General features: G+C 33.1%; 1 non-coding gene and 1 pseudogene across 1 annotated transcript; one reads left to right on the top strand and one right to left on the bottom strand.

The window, feature by feature from the left end:
• LOC143663337 (etoposide-induced protein 2.4 homolog pseudogene) overlaps positions 1–23042 on the top strand; it is a 93381-nt pseudogene that overhangs the window by 10108 nt on the left and 60231 nt on the right.
• LOC143663823 (U6 spliceosomal RNA) lies at positions 7148–7257 on the bottom strand. The gene has a single exon (XR_013166202.1). It is a non-coding gene; the product is annotated as a U6 spliceosomal RNA (small nuclear RNA).

Genomic DNA, 23042 nt, shown 5'->3' with positions numbered 1-23042 from the left:
AGAGCTATTCACAAATCAGAAGTTCAATAAATTACCTAAAAGCAAACTCTTCATGTAAAAACACAGGTCAATAAATGGAATACGAATAGTATTTTCAAAAGTTCCTCTTTTGTTCCCTCTCAATTACTAACTTTGTTCTCCTCTCTATATGTAACCACTATTTGGACTTCTCACATCACAGATTACTTTTATCTAATTTTGAAACTTTTATGAAAAGAATGGTAAAATATATCTATTTTGTCTGACTTCTTTTGTGCAAAATTATGGTAGTCATCCATATTGTATTTATTTGTAGTTGATTTATTTTCACGGTTACACAGCATTCTGTAGCATGAATTACTCATACATTTATTTATTCATCCTATCCTTGAACTATGTGATATATTTAGGTACTTATCTATAAACGTTCTTCTTGGCTATATGCTTAGGAATGCGCTCGGTAGTTTATATGATATATTGGTTTAGCTTTAGTAAAGTCTATCAAATATATTTCAAAAGTAATAAGATCAACTCTTTCTTGTGTTGTATGAGTTTCAGTTGTTCCATATCCTTCCCATTACTATTTATTTGCAGTCTTTTTAATCATAGCAATTCAGTACTGTATAGAGATAGCGATATTTCACTTTTGTTTTGATTTGCAATTCAATTATAATTAATTGAACCCTTTCCATGTTTAATTTGGATATCCTCTTTTGTGAAGTGTCTGTTCAGATATTGTTTTTTATTTCTCTATTGCTTATCCTTTACTAATAATTTGTAGAAATTTTTTGCATTTTCTGAAAATAAAACCATGACAGTTATTATTGCTGAAAATTCTTTTTCCCAATATGTGTCTTGCTCTCCTCCTCTTTGCTTTATGGTGTATTTTGACAAGTGAGAGTTCTTAATTTTTTTATATCTCTCTTTCATCAATCTTTCTCTCTGGTCAATGTTTTTCCTTAAATTTCATTTCCTAAGTGCTTATTGTGAAATATATATATATATATATATATATATATATATATACTCAACTGTATATATATATATATATACACACACATATATATATATATACAGTTGAGTATTGTACATTGACTATGAAACTAATAAATTTAATCAAGATTCCTCTGAATTTTCTCTGTACGCTACCATGTTATCTAAAAATAATGACAGGATGGGCCATGGTGGCTCAGCAGACAAGAATGCTTGCCTGCCATGCCAGAGGACCCGGGTTTGATTCCTGGTGCCTGCCCATGTAAAAATAAATAAATACATAAATAAATAAAAACAATGACACATCTATTTCTTCTTTTTCAATTTTTATACATTTCTTTTCTTTTCTTCACTTAATACACTGGCTAGGACAAGGAGCCTTGATGGTGGGCATCCTTGTCTTATTTTCCAACACAAAGGGAAGTATTTCAATATTTCACCATCAATATCATGTTTCATATAGTGTGTGTATGTGTGGGTTTATGCATGTATTATTTTACTATGCTTTGTTCTGGTACTCTTTGTTAAAGTAAAGAAGATTCCTTTTACACTAGTTGACAGAACTTTTATTTGTTTATTTGCTATATTTTAATATAGACACTGATATTTAATAAAAGCTGTGTGCCGAATCTATTCAGATACACATCTATTTCTACTTACTTCAAGGTAAATTACATTGAAGGATTTTAAAACATTAAACCAACATCAATTCCTAGAAAAAAACTGATATACTCACATTGTATTACATTAAGAAGCACTGAACAAGTTTTGCCAATATTTTGTTTTGAATCATTATATTCAAATTATTATATTTGAATCTTATTCATTATTGAGATTGACCTATAATTTCCCTTTTTATAAATAATCTTTTCCAGTTTTGATATCAGGCCTAGCTGACCTCATAAAATTATAGTGAAAGCTATATATCTGTGTTTACTCTTATAAATGATTACATAAGATTGGTGGTGTTTTTAAAAATGTCTGTAGGAAACTACTAATTTTCCTGAATTAATTTCTGTCTCTTTCCCTTTAGGGAACAAGTTGTTCATTCAATTTCTTTCAGAGATATATCTATTCAGATTTTCCATGTATTGTTTTCAATTTTGTATTTAATTTACTTATTCAAATACCTTGGTAGAACTTTTATTAAATACATAGTTATTAATTTTTATAGGCTATATCGTATTAATATGTTGTAATATCTGTTAAAAAAAACATTTTTCATTCATAACATTGGTTATATGGCCTTCTTTCTTTCATTCTTGAACAGCCTTACTAGAAATGTATCAATTTTATATGTTTTATAAAGAACCAACTTTTTGCTTTGTTGATCCCTTCTTCTGTACGTAGAATTACTTTCTTTTGTTACCGTCTTCATAGTTTCATTTAATTTCTCAGGCTTTAATTTTCTCTTTCAAAATAACTTCTTGAGATAAATATTTTGTCACTGACTTTTGACATTTCTGTTTTTCTAACATACGAGATTATTCATGAGATTAAAAGCAAAATTAAACAGTTCTCTATAAGCATAGGTTTATCTCCATTCCACAAAGTGTTTAATCAGCTTTATGGAGTTATAATTTACATATAATAAAATTCATCAATATCAAGTGTACAATTTAATGAGTTTTAGCAAATGACTGCAGCCATGTAACCACAAGCAATCATGACAATAAGTTTACAACATTTCATTTCAAATTAATTTTTGTTTATTATAGGAAATAAAGGTAAAAGTACTTTTTTTTGGCATATTGCTTTGTAATTATCATGGCATCATTTGTTTGAAAGATTTTTCTACAGAATTACACTGCCACATTTGTCAAAAATCAACTCCACATAAATATGTGTTTTTTTTTTCTGGGCTCTCGATTTTATTCCACTGATCTGCGTATTTAACTTTAACACAATACCACATGTCTTGATTACTGTGTCTTCATAATAAATCTAACATTTGTTAGGTAGAATAAGTTCTCCAACTTTATTCCTTTTCAAAATTTTTTGGCTATTTAAGGTGTTTGCATTTCCATGTATATTTTAAAATTAACTTGTCAGATTTTATTAAAACATTCCCAGTGGGATTTTTTTGATATTGCCTTGATACTACAAATAAAATTGGGGAGAATAGTCATTTTAACAATACTAATTTTTCTGAAACATAAAAATAACATCTCTCCTTATTTTGTAGGTCTTCATCAATTTTCACACAGCAATCTTTACAATATTCACTCTATGCAGATAGTGCATACTATGTTCTTAAATTCATTCCTGTTTCATTTTTGATGCTACTGTAAATTATATTTTTAAAATCTGTTTTGTATTTATATAGAAAAATAACAATTTTTCTATCTAAAGACCTTACCAAATCCATTCATTAATATTAGTAGCCTTTTTATTATATTTGTTAGAATATTTGCCTGAGAATTAAAGGCAATTTTATTTTTTCCTTTCCAAAATTTGCCTTTTATTTATTTTCCTTTCCTGTTTGCAATGGTGCCATGTTGATTAAATGTCCAATGTTAAATAGAAGTGATATGAGAAAGCATTATTATCTTGCAACCTAATTTAGAAGAAATGTACATTCAGTCTTTCACCATTAAATGTTATTCTAAGTTAAGTTCATAAATTAGTTCATAAGTTGAAGAAATTCCAGTCTATGCTTTATTAGGTTAGGAAAGTTTGCTTCCATACTGAATTTACTATAATTAATGTGTACTAAAATATTTTTGCATTCTTTTTCCTCTATTAATACAGTTACTTATATTGTATTTTTCTTTTAATATGCTTATACAGTGTATATCACTAATCAATTTTGTTTGGGGGGGTGCATGGTCCAGGAATCAAACCTGGGTCTCTGGTATGGAAGGTGAATATTCTGCCATTGAGCCACCTGAAAATTTTTCAATGATAATATTTAATGTTCTGAGCTATATTTGATATTAATAGAGTCACTCAAAAAGTCCTTTACTTAGTATTTGCTTTTCATCTATTAACCTTCATTGATCTTTACAATTGCATGGGTTTCTGTGGAAAAGATAGAGCTGTGTCTTTCCTTCTTCTTTCTTCTTTTTTCCCCCAACTATGATAATTTCTGCCTTTAAATACATGTTTAAAAGGTATACATTTAACTTAGTTACTAATAAATGTGTTTATTTCTTTTATTTTCCTATTTATTTTTCATAAAACAGTAGTTTTATTTGGTTTATATTTGGTTAAGAATTTTTGTGTTTATAGTCCTGAGGAATATTAGTTTGCAGTTTTCTTTTATTATACTGTCTTTGTCTAATTGGTATTAATCTATTTCTTTCATACAGATTTCCTCAAATTTAGGGGCTTAATCTGACCTCTACCTTTAAACTCACAGTTCTCTTGTAGGTTAAAGACTGTCATGGTGTTGCTAGGTTCTCAGATTGGGATTTCACAAAGTCAAACTCAAGGTTTCTACTGAGCTGAGATCTCACCCAGTGGCTGTGGAAAAGAAAAAATCTTCCAAGCTTATTAAGTTTTTTTTTTTTTTTCAGTATCCTGCAATAATGGCATTCCTTTGTTCTTCCTCATGCAAAAACATTTTTAAAATTGTACCTTGTACATTTCACTATTATCATACACTCTAGGCATTCCTAGATTATACCATCTCAATCTTTAACATCTATCTTTCTTTCTGATTTCATTTATGTCCCTAGCCCTCCTTCCTCTATCATTCTCACATGCAGCTTCATTCAGTGTTTTAACATAATTATATTACAGTTAGGTAATATTGTGCTGTCCATTTCTGAGTTTTTGTATCCAGTCCTGTTGCACAGTCTGTATCCCTTCAGCTCCAATTACCCAATATCTTACCCTATTTCTATCTCCTGATGGTCTCTGTTACGAACACAATATTCCAAGTTTATTCACTAATGTCAGTTCATATCAATGAGACCATACAGTATTTGTCCTTTAGTTTTTGGCTAGTCTCACTCAGCATAATGTTCTCAAGGTCCATCCATGTTGTTACATACTTCATAAGTTTATTCTGTCTTAAAGCTGCATAATATTCCATCGTATGTATATACCACGGTTTGTTTAGCCACTCATCTGTTGATTGACATTTTGGCTGTTTCCATCTCCTTGCAATTGTAAATAATGCTGCTATAAACATTGGTGTGCAAATGTCCGTTTGTGTCTTTGCCCTTATGTCCTTTGAGTAGATACCTAGCAATGGTATTGCTGGGTCATATGGCAATTCTATATTCAGCTTTTTGAGAAAATGCCAAACTGCCTTCCACAGTGGTTACACCATTTGACATCCCCACCAACAGTGAATAAGTGTGCCTCTTTCTCCACATCCTCTCCAGAACTTGTCATTTTCTGTTTTGTTGACAATGGCCATTCTGGTGGGTGTGAGATGGTATCTCATTGTGGTTTTGATTTGCATTTCTCTAATGGCCAGGGACTTTGAGCATCTCTTCATGTGCCTTTTGGCCATTTGTGTTTCCTCTTCTGAGAAGTGTCTGTTCAAGTCTTTTTCCCACTTTGTAATTGGATTGGCTGTCTTTTTGTTGTTAAGTTGAACAATCTCTTTATAAATTCTGGATATTAGACCTTTATCTGATATGTTGTTTCCATATAATAATAAGGCCGAGTTTATTAAGTTTTTGACAGAATACATTTGTGTGGGTGTGTTTGTAGAGCTGAGGCTCCTACTTCTTTAATGGTTGCCAGGTGGGAGCTGTTCTGCCCTCCTAAAGGCTACTGCATTTGCCATTTTGGCCCCTCCATCTTTAAGCCAGCAACAGTGTATCTAATTCTTCTATTGCTTCAGATCTTTGACTTCCTCTTAGGCAACTACCCAGAAAATATTTTCTGTCTTTAGAAGGCTAATGTTTTTGTAAAAAATTACCCATATGATCTCTCTATTTTAAGGACAACTGTGTCATATAAATTAAACAAATCCTGGAAATAATACCCTTCATAATCACAGTCCCAGGAATTAAGTATAGTTTATGCACTGGGAAAGAGGAGAGTTTATGTGCCCTTAGAATTTGTTACCACAGGTATCAATTAAGTTTTTTTCTTTTCTTTAGGAGTGTCTAATCTGTTATTAAACACATCCGTTACATTCCTAAATTAGTGTTTCCTTTTTTCGGTTCTAGAACAATTAATATTTATTTTTTATAGTTCTCTGTCAATTGTCTCAATTTCCTCTATTAATTACTATAGCATAACAGTCATCATTATTTTAAAGTACATAACTGAGAATAGATATCGCCTGGGTCTGTTTCTATTATGTACTGTCCCATTGCTTTTCAGTTACATAGCTTGTCATCATCTACCAGGTAATTTTGATTAGTGTTAATTTTTTTATTTGAAAAATTGCAAAGCCTATTTGATCTCTGCATATTTTATTCTTCTAAAATAATTTATTTTACCTTCTGACAGGAAAGCTGGCAAAAGGCAAACAAAGTCTCAGATCGCATTAACCATATCAGGAATTAAGAAAATTCAAAGCTGAGTTTCAATCTATTTAAAGGCTGATATATTTCTGCTCCACTTTCATTCCTTGAGACAATATCTTCTGAGTTTCAACCCAATCTGATATTTTACCAGGACGTTCCTCAATGATGAGCCCTAAATTCAACTTTTTCCTTCTGTTTATTGAGACTGTCATACCTCTTGTCCATTTCTTTCAGGAATACCAATAACTCAATTGAAAAAGAAGATCCTTTGATTGTTTCTTTCTATCATAGACCATGGACCCACACATTTTCATTGCAGATATAGCTCTACAATTCCTTCACACTTATTTTGATGTGAATAATATCAAGCTTTGTGTGTGGTTGAGTGTTTCTTAATGAGAAAGATCATAATAAATGACAGTGTCAGCAATTGTCAAAATGGAATCTATCTTAAACATATATATATATAAAAGTACAGCTTGTGCACTATATATATATATATACACACACTAACATATATATACATAACATATATATATATATATATATATATAAACAGCATATGGTTGATTAATGCTTTTTTGTCCATTCTGCCAATTTCTGTCTTTGACTGGATAGTTTATCTATTGGCATTTAAAGTAACTAATGGTAATTCTAGACTTTCTTCTGTCATTTTGTTCTTTGGTTTTTATTTGTATCTAGCCTTTTTTTGTTGTACAATGACTTTTTTTTTTTTTAGGAAAAATTTGGAGCACTTCATGAATTTCCATGTCATCCTTGCACAGAGGCCATGCTAATCCTCTCTGTAAGATTATTCCAGTTTTAGTATGTGTACTGCCAAAGTGAGTACCATTAATGCCTTCTTTCATTTTTTTTTTTTGTAAGAGTCCCGTTTTGAGTCCCTTCACATTTTTTCTGTATACATTTTTTCATGTTTCCTTTGTAGTAACCCATAGAGCTTAAATTTAACACCTTAAATCTATAATGATAATGTTTGATTTGATAGCAGCTTTATTTCAATAACATACACACACATTATTCCAATATGCCTCCATCTACACACCTTTTGATCATACTTGTTATATATACCAAAAAATACAATTCAATATTACTTGTATTTTTAGTCACCAATACGGTTATCTTTACTGGAGGCCTTTATTTCTTTATGCTGCTTTGATCCACTGTTTATTGCCCTTTCCATCTGAAGAACTCCCTTAGCATTGCTTATAGTGCAGATCTAGCAGAGATGAACTCTCTCAATTATTTTTTTTTTAAATCTAATGTGTTAATCAATCCCACATTTTTGAAGGACAGTCTCATTGGATATAAAATTACTCATTGGCAGTTGTTTTCTTCCATGCTTTAAATATTTCATCCCTCTGCCTTCTTGCCTGTATAGTTCCTGGTGAGAAATCAGTACTTCATCTTATTGGGATTTCCTTATATTTAACATGTTGCTTTTCTCTTGTGAATTTCAGAGCTTTGTCCTTGGCCTTGCCCTTTGACTATTACATGCCTAGGCATGGTACTTTTGAAATTTGTCCTGTTTAAAATTTCTTGGGATTTTGAATATGTATATTAATATCTTTCTTTAATGTGAATGTTTTGATATTCCTTCTGTCCCTTTCTCTCTTTCTTCTCTATCTGGGATTTCACATAATAAATATATTGGCAAGCTTGATGGTGACCTACAGGTCTCTTATGCCCTGTTCACTTTTATTCATTCTTTTTTTCTTTCTTCATCTCAGTCTGAATCATTGTAATTGTCTTACCTTAGAATTTCTTGACTGTTTTCTGTCATCTTCAATTTGCTGTTGGAAACCTTTACATAATTTTTCATCTCAGTTATGTTTGTCATCATTTCTGGTATTTCTATTTGGCTTCACTTTAAATTTATATTTCTTTGAGATCCTTATATTTCATGCATTGTTTTCCTGATGTCCATCAGTTCTGGGCCTGTGCTTTCCTTTATCGCCTTGAGCATGTTGAGGATCTTTTTTTCTTTTTAAACACTGAGTGGTGTTTACAAAATATGGTCTTCTTCATTGATGGTTTCTGAAATTTTATCTCAATCCTTTGGATCAACCATTATTTCTTGGTTTTTTGTGTGTTTTGTATTCGTTTGTTGCACACCGTACATTTAAAAATTTTAAAGTATTAACTCTTGGATTTAGTCCATGAACTGTCTGTGGGAGATAAGAAAACAAACAAACAAATACAAAAATCAACACATTTTACTACCCACTGTCAAGAAGACCTATCCACAGTGAAAGTGAAACACACAGTACTCTCTACCTATGCTGAGCCTGCACATTTTCCTTGGCTTTTGCTTCCATGTAGCTTTAGGAATTCTCCCATTTACAGGAATTCAAAGTTCCCCTCTACTCCCTAAGAAATAGACGTCCCACCCTCCCTATTGTATGATCTATTTTATGTCCTAATGCAGATAATTGTTTTCTCCAGTTTCGCATACTTCTTAGCTGTCCTCAAGTTGTTTTTGCCTGCAGGGCAAGTTCTGGAAAGGTAAAACAGAGACCAGTTTCCTGGTTAAGTCTTTCACGTAGAAAGACATCTACATGTAGGCATCCCAGTACGTGTTTAGAGATAACTCTGTTCCTTTTGTAGCAGGACCAGAAGCCCACAATGGTTGTGCAGGCTGGCTTCACACGACCCTACCAAGTGTATGAATGAGGGTCCAGGAACAGTGCCATGAACTTCTCCTACCAGATTTTCAAAGCTGTGTTTTCTTGACTTGGTGCTTACCCAGTTATTGCAACCCTTTACTATTTTCCAGGTTTCTGAAAAAGTTGAGTTTGTCAGTTTTTTGCAGTTGTTCAAAAATTCTGTGGGGAAATGGAATGCATAAATGCCTTACATGGTCATCCTGGTCTGTAGGTGATAAAATTTTTTGAAAAAAACTTTGACGGTAATTGAAAGACACAAGAATCAAGGCAATGACAATCAAATATCAACCTATTACTGATTTAAACCTGGTTTTGAGATTTTGGCTTATAAGCATAACAATAATGTACTTCCAGATATGAATACAATTTTTTTTCTATTTGCCACTTACTCATATAAAGTAAAGAAATGGAATGATCTTAAATACCTCCAACTTTCAACCGCCTCCACATTTATAGGAGCAGAACATTTATACTTATTTTATGTCTAAGACAGGATATAATTCCCAACCATTTTTTTTTATTTTTTATTTTTTGCTACAGGCTTCCTTCCTCTCCACAAAAGTAGAACTGAACCACGTATGTCCACATATTTAGCAATGATCCACTGCTTTGATTTGCTAAGGCTGACACAAAATGCAACATGCCAGAAATGACGTAGCTTTTGACAATGGGGATTCATTAGCTTACAAGTTTCTAAAGTTACTTAGCTTACAAGTTATAAAGCCATGAAAATGTCCATATTAAGCCATCAACAGCATGATACCTTCTCCCTGAAGGAAGGCTGTTGGCATCTGGGGTTCCTCTGTCACATGGCTGGAATCTGCTCATCCTTCTCTTCCAGGTTACATTGTTTCCAACCTCTACTGTGTGCTTCTCTCATTTAACTTTTGTCTCTCTTAGCTTCTGAGGGTGTGTCCTCATGTCTCAGCTTCTCTGGAACTTCTCTGAATTTCATTTCTTAGCTTCTCTCAGTTTTCTGTGTGTTCTTTATTCTCTTATAAATGATTCCAGCAAGATGACTAGGACCCATCCTGGGGCTTTCTTCAACTGAAATAACCTAATGAAAGGGCTTTACCCACAATAGGTCTGTATCCACAAAAATGGGTTAAAAGACCATGATCTTTTCTGGGGTACAGAATAGCTTCAAAACAACACATCCACAAATCATGTAACTTTCTTTTCTTCATGAATTGAATATCAGGAGAAGAGGAAATTGCATTCACCACTAATAGAGCATGCATTTTACATGCTAAATACATAATTTTATTGCCATATATGAAGAAAGGTTCCAATAGACTCGTTATTAAAATGCATTCAGTACATGTAGCTGTTATTCATCCACTCTGATAAATATCATAATTTGTAGCAAATTTCCTTTGATTTCAAGAATTAGTCAACTCATGAGTTTCATTTCACCATATTTTGCAAGCAAATCTTTTTTTAAGATGAATAAAATATTCTTTAACTTCAAGTTAGGTATTTGATGTCTGTTGTACTATTTTGTTGTTATTTACTAAACTGCTGGCTTTGTTGAATATTTCTTTTACAATTCATCTTTGAAATATTTGCTCCTGTCTTGGAGCTGACCCAAAACTGATTCCTCAGTGAAATTCTTGACCTTTCAGCCATAATTTTTACCTTCAGGGAAATATATACAAATATATTTTTGAATGAGTGAATGAGTGCTTATCTATCAGTTTCTATGAGTATGTCATCTCTGCCCTTCACCCAGTTGATAGACAAAGTATTTGGTTTTATATTACTTCAATAAAATAGAAGAACATCTAGGTTCCATGTTTTTGACAGGCAATATCACCTTGACCTCTTGTCTGCCATATCATATCAAAAACTTGGTCATGGGAAATAATAATCATAAAAACAGATATACAAGTCATTTATCTGACTGAAAGTTTGGCTTACATTTTTGAAGCAAGTAATGCCAGGAGAGAGGCAGTGTAGGCAGCTAGTAAAAAGTGTGGGCTGTAGAGCTAAACTGCTTGGGGTAGAACTGTGGTTGTCACTTACACACTGTGTGAAGAACATCACTTCTCTGTGCACGTGTTGATTCCATTGGGAAATAAAGATGATATATATGGTTTTTAACTATTAAATTAATTATTAATAATATATAAAATGATTTCAGCAGTTACTAATACATAGAAATTCCAAACAATTTGGCAGATCTTATTATGATTTGTACACTTAAACTCTTATTTTAGTCAGTTTTGAAACTTTTATACTGATTTGATTTCCAACAATGCAGATTATTTGTTCATTAGCATATCTTTAAAGCCAACTTCACATCCCATCATATAATAAATGCTCAATTGTTATTTGTCAAGTAAATGTATTTTACATGGATCCCTAATTGTGCCATTTGATTTTAATCTATCCATCTTCTTTAAGGGATATTATATGAAGTTATAAAAAAAATGTGATATTCCATCTTTTTGGAGCATAACGCCAAGAGGAATGTTTATAAAATTACATAGCACCCATTTTATGAGTTTTCAGAGGGAAAAAGTGAGCAGTTAAGTTTCTTTTTGTCAGACAGACACTGTGATATTTTTCTATTTTGATTGATAAGCTCAATGTCAAATTCAAACACATCTATAATAGCACACAATTTCAAGTGTTGTGGCTGCATAATTTTTACCTGCTTTTATTATCTCTTCACTACATTTGTCCATTTATTTTTATTTATCTCTTTTCATCATGTAAATATCTATAAACTTTTAAAATATTTTTATGTAAGCCAGACAAAATTTATTAATCATATGGACTTTCTAAGTGTAAAAAATTCCAATGATTTGCAATTTTTCCACACGTAACTTTTCCCATATCCTATGTTTGAGACATAACATAAAACTAATTTTGATGTAGGACATGCAACACATTGCTAATCTAACCTATCATATTATATTTGGTCCATCCATCTAAGCTCGTGAAACTCTGCTGGATGCTGAATCTGCTACTCGAAATATTATCTACTCAGCCAAACTTCAGTATTCTGCATATTTAATCACCATCCAACAGTAGTTTTATTTAAATCAGTGATTAAAATGTTGAATAAGGCAAGAATAATGAAAAAAAACCCAATTGCAACCATTTGTAAGAATTCTCTGTGTTGACATGGCTCTAAAAAGAAACCACTTTGAACAACTGTTAGCCATTCAATTCAGCGTCATGTATGAACTGAAGCAAGGGATAAATGATGCACAAGCTTCTAAGCTGGGAGAGTTTTCTTCATGCAAGAACTTATTTATATTTGGAGTGTCATTTGGTGGGTTACATGGCTCTATACAACCCCTTTCAATCATGTTCACCTTCAATATTGCTTATAGACCTACCAGTAAACTGTCTTCATTGCTATCTATTCCTTTATAGATGAGCTCAACCTCATAAGCTAACCGTTCACCCATCTCTAGCTTCTGTGTATCTCTAAATCCCCTATATTCTAAGCCTCTGATTTTACCTTTACCAAGGTCATAAAAGTGGAGTGATACAGTATCTATCCTTTTGTGGCTGGCTTATTTCACTCAGCATTATGTCCTTAAGGCTAATCCATCTTGTCATGTGCTTCAGGATGTCATTTTTGTCTTGCTAGTACATAAAATTCTGTTTTATGTAATGCCACATTTTGTTAATCCACTTGTCTGTTCATGGGCACTTGGATTGTTTCCATCTTTTGGTGATTGTGAGTAATGCTGCTATGGACATTAGTGTGTAAATGTCTGTCTATGTCACTGCTTTCAGCTCTTCTGGGTATATACTGAATAGTGCTATTGCTGGGTCATAGGGCAACTCAATATTTAGTTTCCTAAGGAATCACCAAACTATTTCCATAGCAGCTGCACCATTATACATTCCCACCAGCAGTGGGTAAGTGTCTTAGTTTCTCCACATCCTCCCCAACATTTCTAGTTTCCTGTTTGTTTAATAGCGACCATTCTTATGGGTGGGAGGTGATATCTCATCGCAGCCTTGATCTGGATTTCCCTTATAGCTAATGAAAATGACCATCTCTTCATCTGTTTCTTAGCCATCTGTATTTGCTCTTCAGAAAAAGGCCTATTCATCCCATTTTATAATTGGGTTGTTTGTTCTTTGGCTGTTGAATTGAATGATTTATTTATATATGCAGGATATCAAACTTTTGTCTGATGTGTGATTTCCAAATATTTTCTCCCTTTGAGTTGCCTGCCTCTTTACCTTTTGACACAGTCTTTTGAGGCACAAAAGCATTTGATTTTGCAGAATTTCCATATATCTATTTTTTTATCTCTTTTGTTGCTTGTGCTTTGGGTGTAAAGTTTAGGAAGCTACTTCTTATTACTATGTCTAGAAGATGTTTCCCTACATTTTCTTCTAGGAGCTTTATATTTAGTTGTTTGATCAACTTTGAGTTAATTTTTGTATAGGGTTTAAAGTAAGGGTACTCTTTCATTCTTTTGGCTGCTGATATCCACTTCTTTCATGCTTATTCATTGAAAAGACTGTTTTGTCCAAGTTCAGTGAATTTGGAGGCCTTGTTGAAGATCAGTTGCTAAGATTAAAATAGTCAGCTCAACAGAAAACATCTAGATTTCAAGCTACTTGACTTAATTATTTAAGACATTCATGAAAAAGATGGAAACTTGAGTCTTAAAAAACTGAGGTAACAACTGGGCAAAGAAATTCAGAAATTAACAATTCAGTTCTTGGCCTCAAGGAGTTTGCAGATTTGTGGACATTAAGGCAATTTGTTGAGAAATGGAACCCGTGTTCTTAATTTGGGTAGGTAAACAAATCTGTAAATTTAAGCACTATTTCTAAATAGTGAGCATGCCTGAAGACATAGAGAAAAATGAACTTCAATGCACACACACAAACACAAATGTATGTACAGACACACGCACATACACATTCTAATGGCTATGATTCTTATTTCGTTCTAATTTGTTGCTTAGGAAAAAATGAAGTGTTTTAACTGCTTCATGCAGTAATACTAGATTATACTCGCTATAAATTCTTACATCTGTCAAATTCAAATATGTGATTAATGCTATTGCCAATTGAACATTGTCGCCATACACTGCACCTGCACACATATTTCCAATGACAAGCATTATATATCACCTTCAAATCAGCAAGGATTGTTTCCAAACTTGGAACTGATTTAACATATATTAACTCCCAGCATAAGCATGTGTAGCAATTTAATGCCAAAACATCTTGAAAGGCCACGTTTTAAAAACAATACAGGAAAGAAATTGCATTTTTAAAAGCTGAAGCTCAATGTTTGTTACTGAAGGCTTAATTAAGATAAGGTGTTTTCAATGATCATGAGGTTCTTGGATGGATGTGCAGATGGAATTATGCCCCCACAGAAGATATATTCAAATCCTAACTCCTGCAGTGTCAATCCAATTGGAAATAGGACCTTTGAATATGTTATTGATTAAGTTGCATCCAAACTGAATCAGGGTGGTCTTAATCTAAAAACTAAAGTCCTTATAAGTAGAGGAAATTCAGATGGAGAATCAGTAGAAACTAAATGTAGAAAATATAAATGAAGCCAGAAAATGAGAGAGAAAGGTAGACATGTGGCAGGGACAGATGCATCTATATCGCAAGGATTTTGGCAAGACAGCACCTGAACAGTATAAAATCTGAGAGAAAGGAAGCCTGCTGATATTTTGATGCTGGATTTCTTGCCTCCAAAGCTGTGAGAAAATAAATTCATGTTGTCTAATCCACCAATCTAGGTATTTGACATAGCAGTTCGGCCAATTAAGCCAATGGGTTGCATATTTCTGCCCATAGTCAATGACTTTTTGCTTCAAAGTATGAAAAAAGGCAGAGAAAAAAGGACATACCTGGGTAATTATCAAATGTAATTTGTGATCTTATGAAATATTGATATAGAGTGAAAATAATATATATCAGTTAATGTTTACAGCACATGCACTTATACATCGTACCCCATTTTTGTTCTGAATGTAAGACTAAAGTTGTTTTATTTTCCCCTTTTTACAGGTGAGGAAACTGTCAATCAATCCGCTCTTGAATAGAAATTGATAGAATAAGAATCATTACTTTTCATTTACAGGGCACATCTACCTGCAGTAATCTTCTAAGAACTAAGAAAAAGAGAATGTCTTTCTAGATTTGAACTTTAGAGAAGGCATGATTTTTTGGAGCTTTATACTCCAGAAAAACATGCTTTTAAACGTAAATCCATTCCTGCGGCTATGAACTCTTATAAATAGGTCCTATTGATGAGGTTACTTCAGTTTAGGTATAGCCCAGCTGTATCAGGATGGGTCTTAATTCTGTTTCTAAAATGTATATATTTAGAAACACAGCTGTATCAGGATGGGTCTTAATTCTGTTTGTAAAATATAGGTATTTAGAAACACATGGGTACCTTTGCCACCTGGAATCCAGCTCTCAGGGTTGGTCTAATGTGACCCCAAACTCTAAACATTGATTTTTATGACTAACACAGTTCATGTCCCAAGAAAATGTCCCTGTACATCTTTAGCCTTGTGTCCTTGAAAACAAACAAAAAATGATGACATTAAAATGTCAAGGTTTTGTGTGTGGTCTCTATGCTGATAAGGAAAATCCAGTGCTTCAGTAGTATATAAGTTAAGAAAACAAACTAACTCATCAAACCCTTCCACTCAGATAGCATGAATGTAGTGGATTCTTACAGACTGGAGTATCATTTTTATTACTTATGCCAAGTGTCCATTGTCTTCTTCTTTTATCCCAATTCATGCTTTGGAGACACTGACTACTTAGCATGGTATTCTCAGCAGCCACACATAACAACTTGGGAATATTCTCTAATATTAAATAATTCATATTACTCTTACAGTTATATATTTGTTGGCCTAGACTAGACATTAGATGAGTGAAGGATGTAGATGCATAATATTCAGTTTTGCTACTTAGAGCCACGCTGAATGCTAAATTAGCATTAAAATTAAATTTTTAAAAATACCAGATTTACTGAAGTATTTTTATTTAAAATTGATAGCCATTATTTAAATTTGTATTTCAGCATTTAAATTTGTTAGAAATTTATAAATAATCAAGAATAAATATTATTTTTTATAACATAAGTAAAATAATTCTAATTTTTGCATTTTAAATGTATTTAAATTTGCATTTGGTTGTAAATATATTAAATTTATTAAACTTAGAATAACTTTAAATTCCATTTTTATTCCACTAGATAATTACTGTAAATATAACAACAGCAACAACAAAAGAACTATGAGACAGTCTTTATTATAGTTACAGTGATATTGCTAAAGTGTAGGTAAGAAAAGTTAATTATATATTAAATATATTAATAAACTAATTATGTATGTCTCTACTTAATCAATGATCTCAACATTATCCTTCCTTCAACCCAAAAGCCAAACATGCACAATGATAATTGAATTGGGTTTTCTTTAATATTTTTGGCTTTCTATTGACTTTCATTCATCTTAAAACTATGCATATTTTTCTTTTTTGCTGTTGTTTTGAAGGTACCATGTACTATTTAACAAATGTGTTGGACTTGGTCAATTTGATCTACAACTTTTAACTCTATACAAATACAATAAGTGGGAGGGCATTTATACCCTTGCTTCAAGCCACACTAAAATTAGGAAAGCCTGTTCACATAAATGGGCTGAATCTTATGTTAGAATACAAAAGCTCCATCTATTCCTGGATGTTTGGCAAAATGGTTAACTTAGCTTCTCTGGACCCCATGTATTTAACAATACAATTGGGCATCATCAGGCACTTCACAGGGTTTCTGTGATGATGGAATGAGTCAGCGCATGCATGCTGTTTTCCTCCCCTAAACATAGTACATCACTTGAGTCCCAAAATGATGAGATTGGTTTTATTGTGTCACTTTTATCCCCCCCTTTTTTTTTTTTTTACTGTTATTCCTTTTTAACAGATGATAAAACTTAGGTTAAGAGAAGATAATTCCTATTGGGCATCACAAAGTTTGTGAATGATAAATGTTGAGCTGTAGAGCATGCTTTAATATATAAAATAATGAGAAAATGATTGTGGTCTTTGAATTCAAATGTGCATGATTAAATTTCATCTTGACTTCTTACTGACTATGTGACTTTGGACAAGGAATTTAATCTCTCTGATTGCCAATTTTGCCATCTGTCAAATGGGGTGTTAGCATTTACCTCTAAAACTTGATTAAATAAAATAGCATAAAATATCACATAGATACGTGATATATATGGTTTCCAATCTTCTGTCTCCAAATACTGTGCTTCTATCACTTTCAAAATGTATATTTTATCAGTGGTAATATTTCTTTCAGGTAAAAATTTCATATGAAACGCAATATAATTAATACAGGACACATAAAGAATAACTTTGGACGCCTATATATTGCAATGTTGCCTCTTCCCCATATCCTCCATAAACATGGTATGGCTCCTGAGGCACTTCCCTTGAAGGGCTTCATGAAACACAGTTTGAAATAAATGTCCTCAAACCATTTTACATCTTACATCCCTACATGTATCTAAAGAAAAAATATTCAACAACGTAGCTTTTTTCATGAAACAGGTCTGACAACTCAAGTGAAGAAGAATTTTCCATCTGCCTCTATTGGTTAATGTCGCCACTTCTGAGTATCAATAAAACATCTTCCCATAAGGCTCCCCACTCTTCTTTCTTTCCCTCATCTTGTTCCAAGGCTGGGCCAATGGGGTACGAGGAGTTAACATGACCTTGACACTACCTCTCCTTCATATAAAAACATTCTGATACTCTTTACACAGAGTCTGGGGGGTAGAGATGTGCCACCAGTTTAAGTGCAAGCTGGAGTTACTTGAGTTTGCGAATACGAGAGTAAACTTTACACACCTGCAGTTTTCTTTTTGCTTTTCTGACAAGCATAGATTTTGCCAACCTTGGCATTTTTCCGTAACAATGTATTTCTCTGACAGCCTCATTGAAAGCAAGTGGAGCTTAGCACCTTTCAACTCCAATATTGCCTTTGGTTCTCACACAGATGTCTGTCATTGCAGCTTCTATTTTGGGGGTTCAGGAGTGCACACGGCTTGGAAGATTGCACTGTGCCATTAATCAACATAAATCAGATCATGTCACTCTGCTGCTTGCAGCCTTCCAATGGTTTTACTCAGAACACTGTGCCTTCCCTTCAAACACCTGCATGAGCTGGTCCTTTCCTGCCCCTACAATGGTATCCAATAGCACGATTCTCCTTTCTTTCTCAGCTCCACCCAAACTGACCCATTTTCTCTCTCACTACTACACAGAGCTTATTTCTGCAGCAAACACTGTGCGCTAATTATCTACTGTCTGGAATGCTCCTCCTCCTCCTGATTTCTAACCTAACTTCTCTGGGCATGATTTATCTATATAATTGGACATCATCATATAACTGGTGCTTTTGTGTCATTTAGATTTCTGTTAAATACCACATCCTCAAAGAAACCTTTGCTAACTACCTATTCTAAATTAGTTGTTGAGAAACTTTCTGTCACATCATGCTGTCATATTCCTGTGAAAGCACCTGTCCATGATTCTTTGTTAAAGGCATTAAATTATTATTTTTTGCTTGCTTATTTATTTGTATATTTCTCCTTTTCAGAATATAAATCCCACAACTATAGTAACTTCTGACTGTATCTCCAGTACCTAAAAGAGAGCCTGGCACGTGCTAGGCATAGGTACCCTTTTGTTTAATTAACGTGTATTGATTATACTGCTTAACCTCTCAATTTCCAATATCAACATTACTGTTTAACTAAATCTTTCATTTTGTTATTAAATAGAAAAATGTGAGCAGAATGCTAGATGGATTCACTAAATCTTGTTTGATATTCTTTTCATTTGGCCAGCCAAAAAACTATATCTGTTTGGAGTTAGGCAGAGCTAAGTGACATCATCACTGGTCAATATAATGTGGAGAGTAGTGACCTGAACAAATTTATACTGAGGCAGGGACAAGTCACTTACTATTTCTTCTTTCCCTTGTGCAGAGACTTTGGAGGCTTAGTGCCAAGATGATGGAAACTCACATAAGAAGCCACCCACTTCTGTGGGTCATCACAGTGAACCTGGCTGCCCTGAAGAGTTGCTCAGTCTACACTAGACTTAATATGAGTGAGAAATAAACCATTTTGTACTAAGGTCATTACGCAGTATAAGCCCAGCCTATTCTGAGTAATAAATTGCTATAGAGTGGAAGGAGCATGGGGTCAAGAGCTACTCAGAATCAAATCCTGCTTAAATAACTTAATCTATCTGAGCCTACAAAAGAGATCACATTTATACTCTAATGCTGTTAGGTTGTCTATCAATCAGGGTTTGTCAGGGAAATGTAGCCAATAGGATACATGTGTACGTGTGCATATGCATGCATGTGTATATAAGTGTGTATATGCAAATATGTATGTATACATGTATGTATATATACAAATATACATGTATGCATGTGTATGCTGAGGTTTATTTTAAGGATTTTTAAAAGGGAATGTTTAAGAATTTATTTTAAGAAATTGACCACAAAAATCTCAGAGCTGGCAGTTATGAAATCTATAGAGCTGATCAGCAGGTTATAAGTGCAGACAGGAATTTCTGCTGCAGCCTTCAGGTAGAATGCTTCTTTAGGAAACCTCGGTTGTGTTTTTTTAAGGGTCTAAGCCCTCCTATTAAGAACTCCTACTTTGGAAATCCATTTATAAGTTATTTGAAATCTGCTTTTTTGAATTGAAATATGGGCAACTTTAATTCTTTATCATAAAAGTACATTCATATACAACTATGAAAAGGAATCTTCACTATTGAATGGGCAGTATTCATGTTACACAATCCTGTTGTATTGTCCCTTCTGGCATGTGGAACAGCATACACTTGAGGATTTACTTTCCTCACTCTTGTTGATGGAACCTATTACTGTTTATGTGATACTACATAGAACTACTCAGAGAGAAGAGTAACCATAATTTCAGGAATTGCTGCTGACTGATAGTAAAGAGAATGGCACTTCTTGTTAGAAATACAACCATGTCTGGTGTTGAGAAGCAGCTGCTGAGCTTGATGACATTCTTTGTGTTTGGAAATGAAATGAAGTCATTTAGCTAAGTGAGGGGATTTAAATAAATTTATCATTTTATTATCATTACTCAGGTTAGGGCATTAGAGCTGAAGAAGCTAAGTGCTAGCATTCAAGTTTCTGATGCTTTGTTTAATATTTTGTTATTAAATTCACTGGAAATACAGACATTACTAAATTTCTGATGAATTAAAAACTATTTTAACTGTAGGCATGGGGTGAGTAGGAAGATATTTAGCCAAACGACCTTACTCATAGATAAAATATCCTAGAAAAAAGTTGCATAGTTTAAATTCTAGCCAAAAACTAAAAGTGGGAGTACAGAGTTCTTGTGGAGGTATGCTAGAGTGCATCTTACTTATGGTTTTTATCCTCATATGGTTGTATTTTATTTTTTAGTGTTTTGAATTTTTCACAAGTTTATGTTATCTGTCTTTTTGTGTTTGGCCATTTTCACTGAGCATTATATCCTCAAATTCCATCTATATTTTCTTATGCTTCTGGACCACATTTAATATTATTATTGTATAGTATTCCATCATGTTTATATGCCACATTTTGTCACTGGTAGGTTAATGGGCACCTGGATTGTTTCCATCTTTTGGCAATTATAGTGTCACTATGAACATAAGTGTACACGTTTGTTCATGGCACTGCTTTCAGCACTTCTGTGTATAAAACTGGTATTCGTATTACCAGGTCATTAGAACAACTCAAGATTTAGTTTTCTGAGGAAGAAAACTGTCTCCCCATAGTGGCTGTACCATTGTACATTCCCACCAGTAGTAAATAAGTGTTCCAATTGTTCCACTTTCTCCAATGTTTGTGGTTTTTTGTTTGACATCAGCCATTCTTATAGATGTGAGGTGGTATCTCATTGTAGTTTTGATTTGCATTTCCCTATTAGCAATGAAGATGAGTATCTCTTCATGTACTTTTTAGCCATTTGTATTTGCTCTTCAGAAAAATGCCTATTCTTCTAGTTTGCCCATTTTATAATTGGGATGCTTAATTTTTTTATATACACAAAATTTCAAACTTTTGTTCAATATACAGTTACCAAATATTTTCTCCCATTGAGTTGGCTGCCTCTTCACCTTTTTAACAAATTCATTTGGGACACAGATGCTTTTAATCCTGAAGAGTTACCATTTATTTATTTTTTTGTTCTGTAGCTTATGCTTTGGGTATAAAGTTCAAGAAATTGCTTCCTATTACTAGCCTTAAAGATGTGTCCCTTTATTTTCTTCTAGGAGTTTTATGGTACTGGCTCTCATATTTAGATCTTTGATCCATTTTGAGTTAATTTTTGTATAGCATGTAAGAGAGGGGTCATCTTCCATTCTTTTGGTTATTTATATCCATTTCTCCCCAGCCCTTTTATTAAAAAGGATATTCTGTCCCAATTCAGTGGATTTGGGGAACTTGTCAAAGATTGTCCATGGATTTGATGGTCAATCTCCACCCTTCCAATTTGGTTCCATTGGTCAGTACTTCAACCTTTATGCCAGAACTGTGATGTTTTTACTACTGTGGCTTTATAGTAAGTTTTAAAGTGAGGAAATATTAGTCTTCCCACTTCACTTTTCTTTTTTAGGATACCTTTAGCTATTCAAAGTTTCTTTCCCTTGCAAATAAATTTGATAGCAAGGTTTTCCTAGTGTTCAAAGTAGATTGTTAGAATTTTGATTAGTAGTGCTTTGAAGCTATAGATCAGTTTGGGTAAAATTGACATCGTAATGACATTCAACCTTCCTATCCATGAATATAGAATGTCTTTCCATATATTAAGATCTTCTTTGATTTCCTTAATCAATGTTTTATAATTTTCTGTGTACAAATCCTTTATATCCCTGGTTAAGTTAGTTCCTGGATATGTGATTTTTTTAGTGGCAATTTTTAATGGAATTTTTCTTTAATTGTCTCCTCAGTGAAGTCATCACTTATATATACAGAAATGTCACTGATTTTTGTATGTTAATCTTGTATTCCGTCATTTTGCTGAGTGTGTTTATTAATTCAGTTAACCATGTCATGGATATCTCAGGATTTCCCAAGTAAAGGACCATCTCATCTGTGAGTAATGAAAGTTTTACTTCTTCCTTTCCTATATGGATGCCTCTTATTCTTTTCTCCTGCTTAATCACCCTGGCTAAAATCCTAGCACAACGTTGAATAATAGTGGTAGTCAATGGTCATCCTTGTCTCCTTCCTGATTCTTAAGGGAATGCTTTCAGTCTCTCACTGTTTACAATGATGCTGGCTATGGGTTTTTGATATATGACCTTTATGATATTAAGGATGTTTCCTTTGATTCCTACTCTTTGAAGTGTTTTGTCTCTTTTTTTTTTTCAGAAAAAGATGCTGAATTTTGTCGAATGCTTTTATACCCTCAATTGATACAATCATATGATTTCCCCATTCTATTTGTTAATGTGCTTTATTAGAGTGATTGATTTTCTTATGTTGAACCACCTTTGCATTCCTGGTATAAACCACACTAGGTCATGGTGTATAATTCTTTTGATATACTGTTGGATTCAATTCACTAAAATTTTTGGAAGAATTTTTGTATTAATGTGCACTAGGGAGATTAGTCTGAATCAGAAATGAATGATCTTGAAAACAAAAAACAATAGAAAAATTCAATAAAGTCAAAAGTTGGTTCTTTGAGAAAATCAACAAAATTAATGGACCCCTAGTTAGACTGACAAAGGAAAAAATGAGAGGGTGCAAATAAACAAAATTAGAAATGAAGGAGTGGGGTTCATTATCATGGAGACTGAAGAAATTTTAAAAATCACAAGAGGATATTATGTGCAATTATATGCCATCAAACCTGAC

The sequence above is a fragment of the Tamandua tetradactyla genome, chromosome 19 (genome assembly GCF_023851605.1).
Source record: "Tamandua tetradactyla isolate mTamTet1 chromosome 19, mTamTet1.pri, whole genome shotgun sequence".
In the NCBI taxonomy this organism is placed as follows: domain Eukaryota; kingdom Metazoa; phylum Chordata; class Mammalia; order Pilosa; family Myrmecophagidae; genus Tamandua; species Tamandua tetradactyla.
The sequence above is the reverse complement of the archived record's forward strand: the minus strand, read 5'-3'. Positions and strand labels throughout refer to the sequence as shown.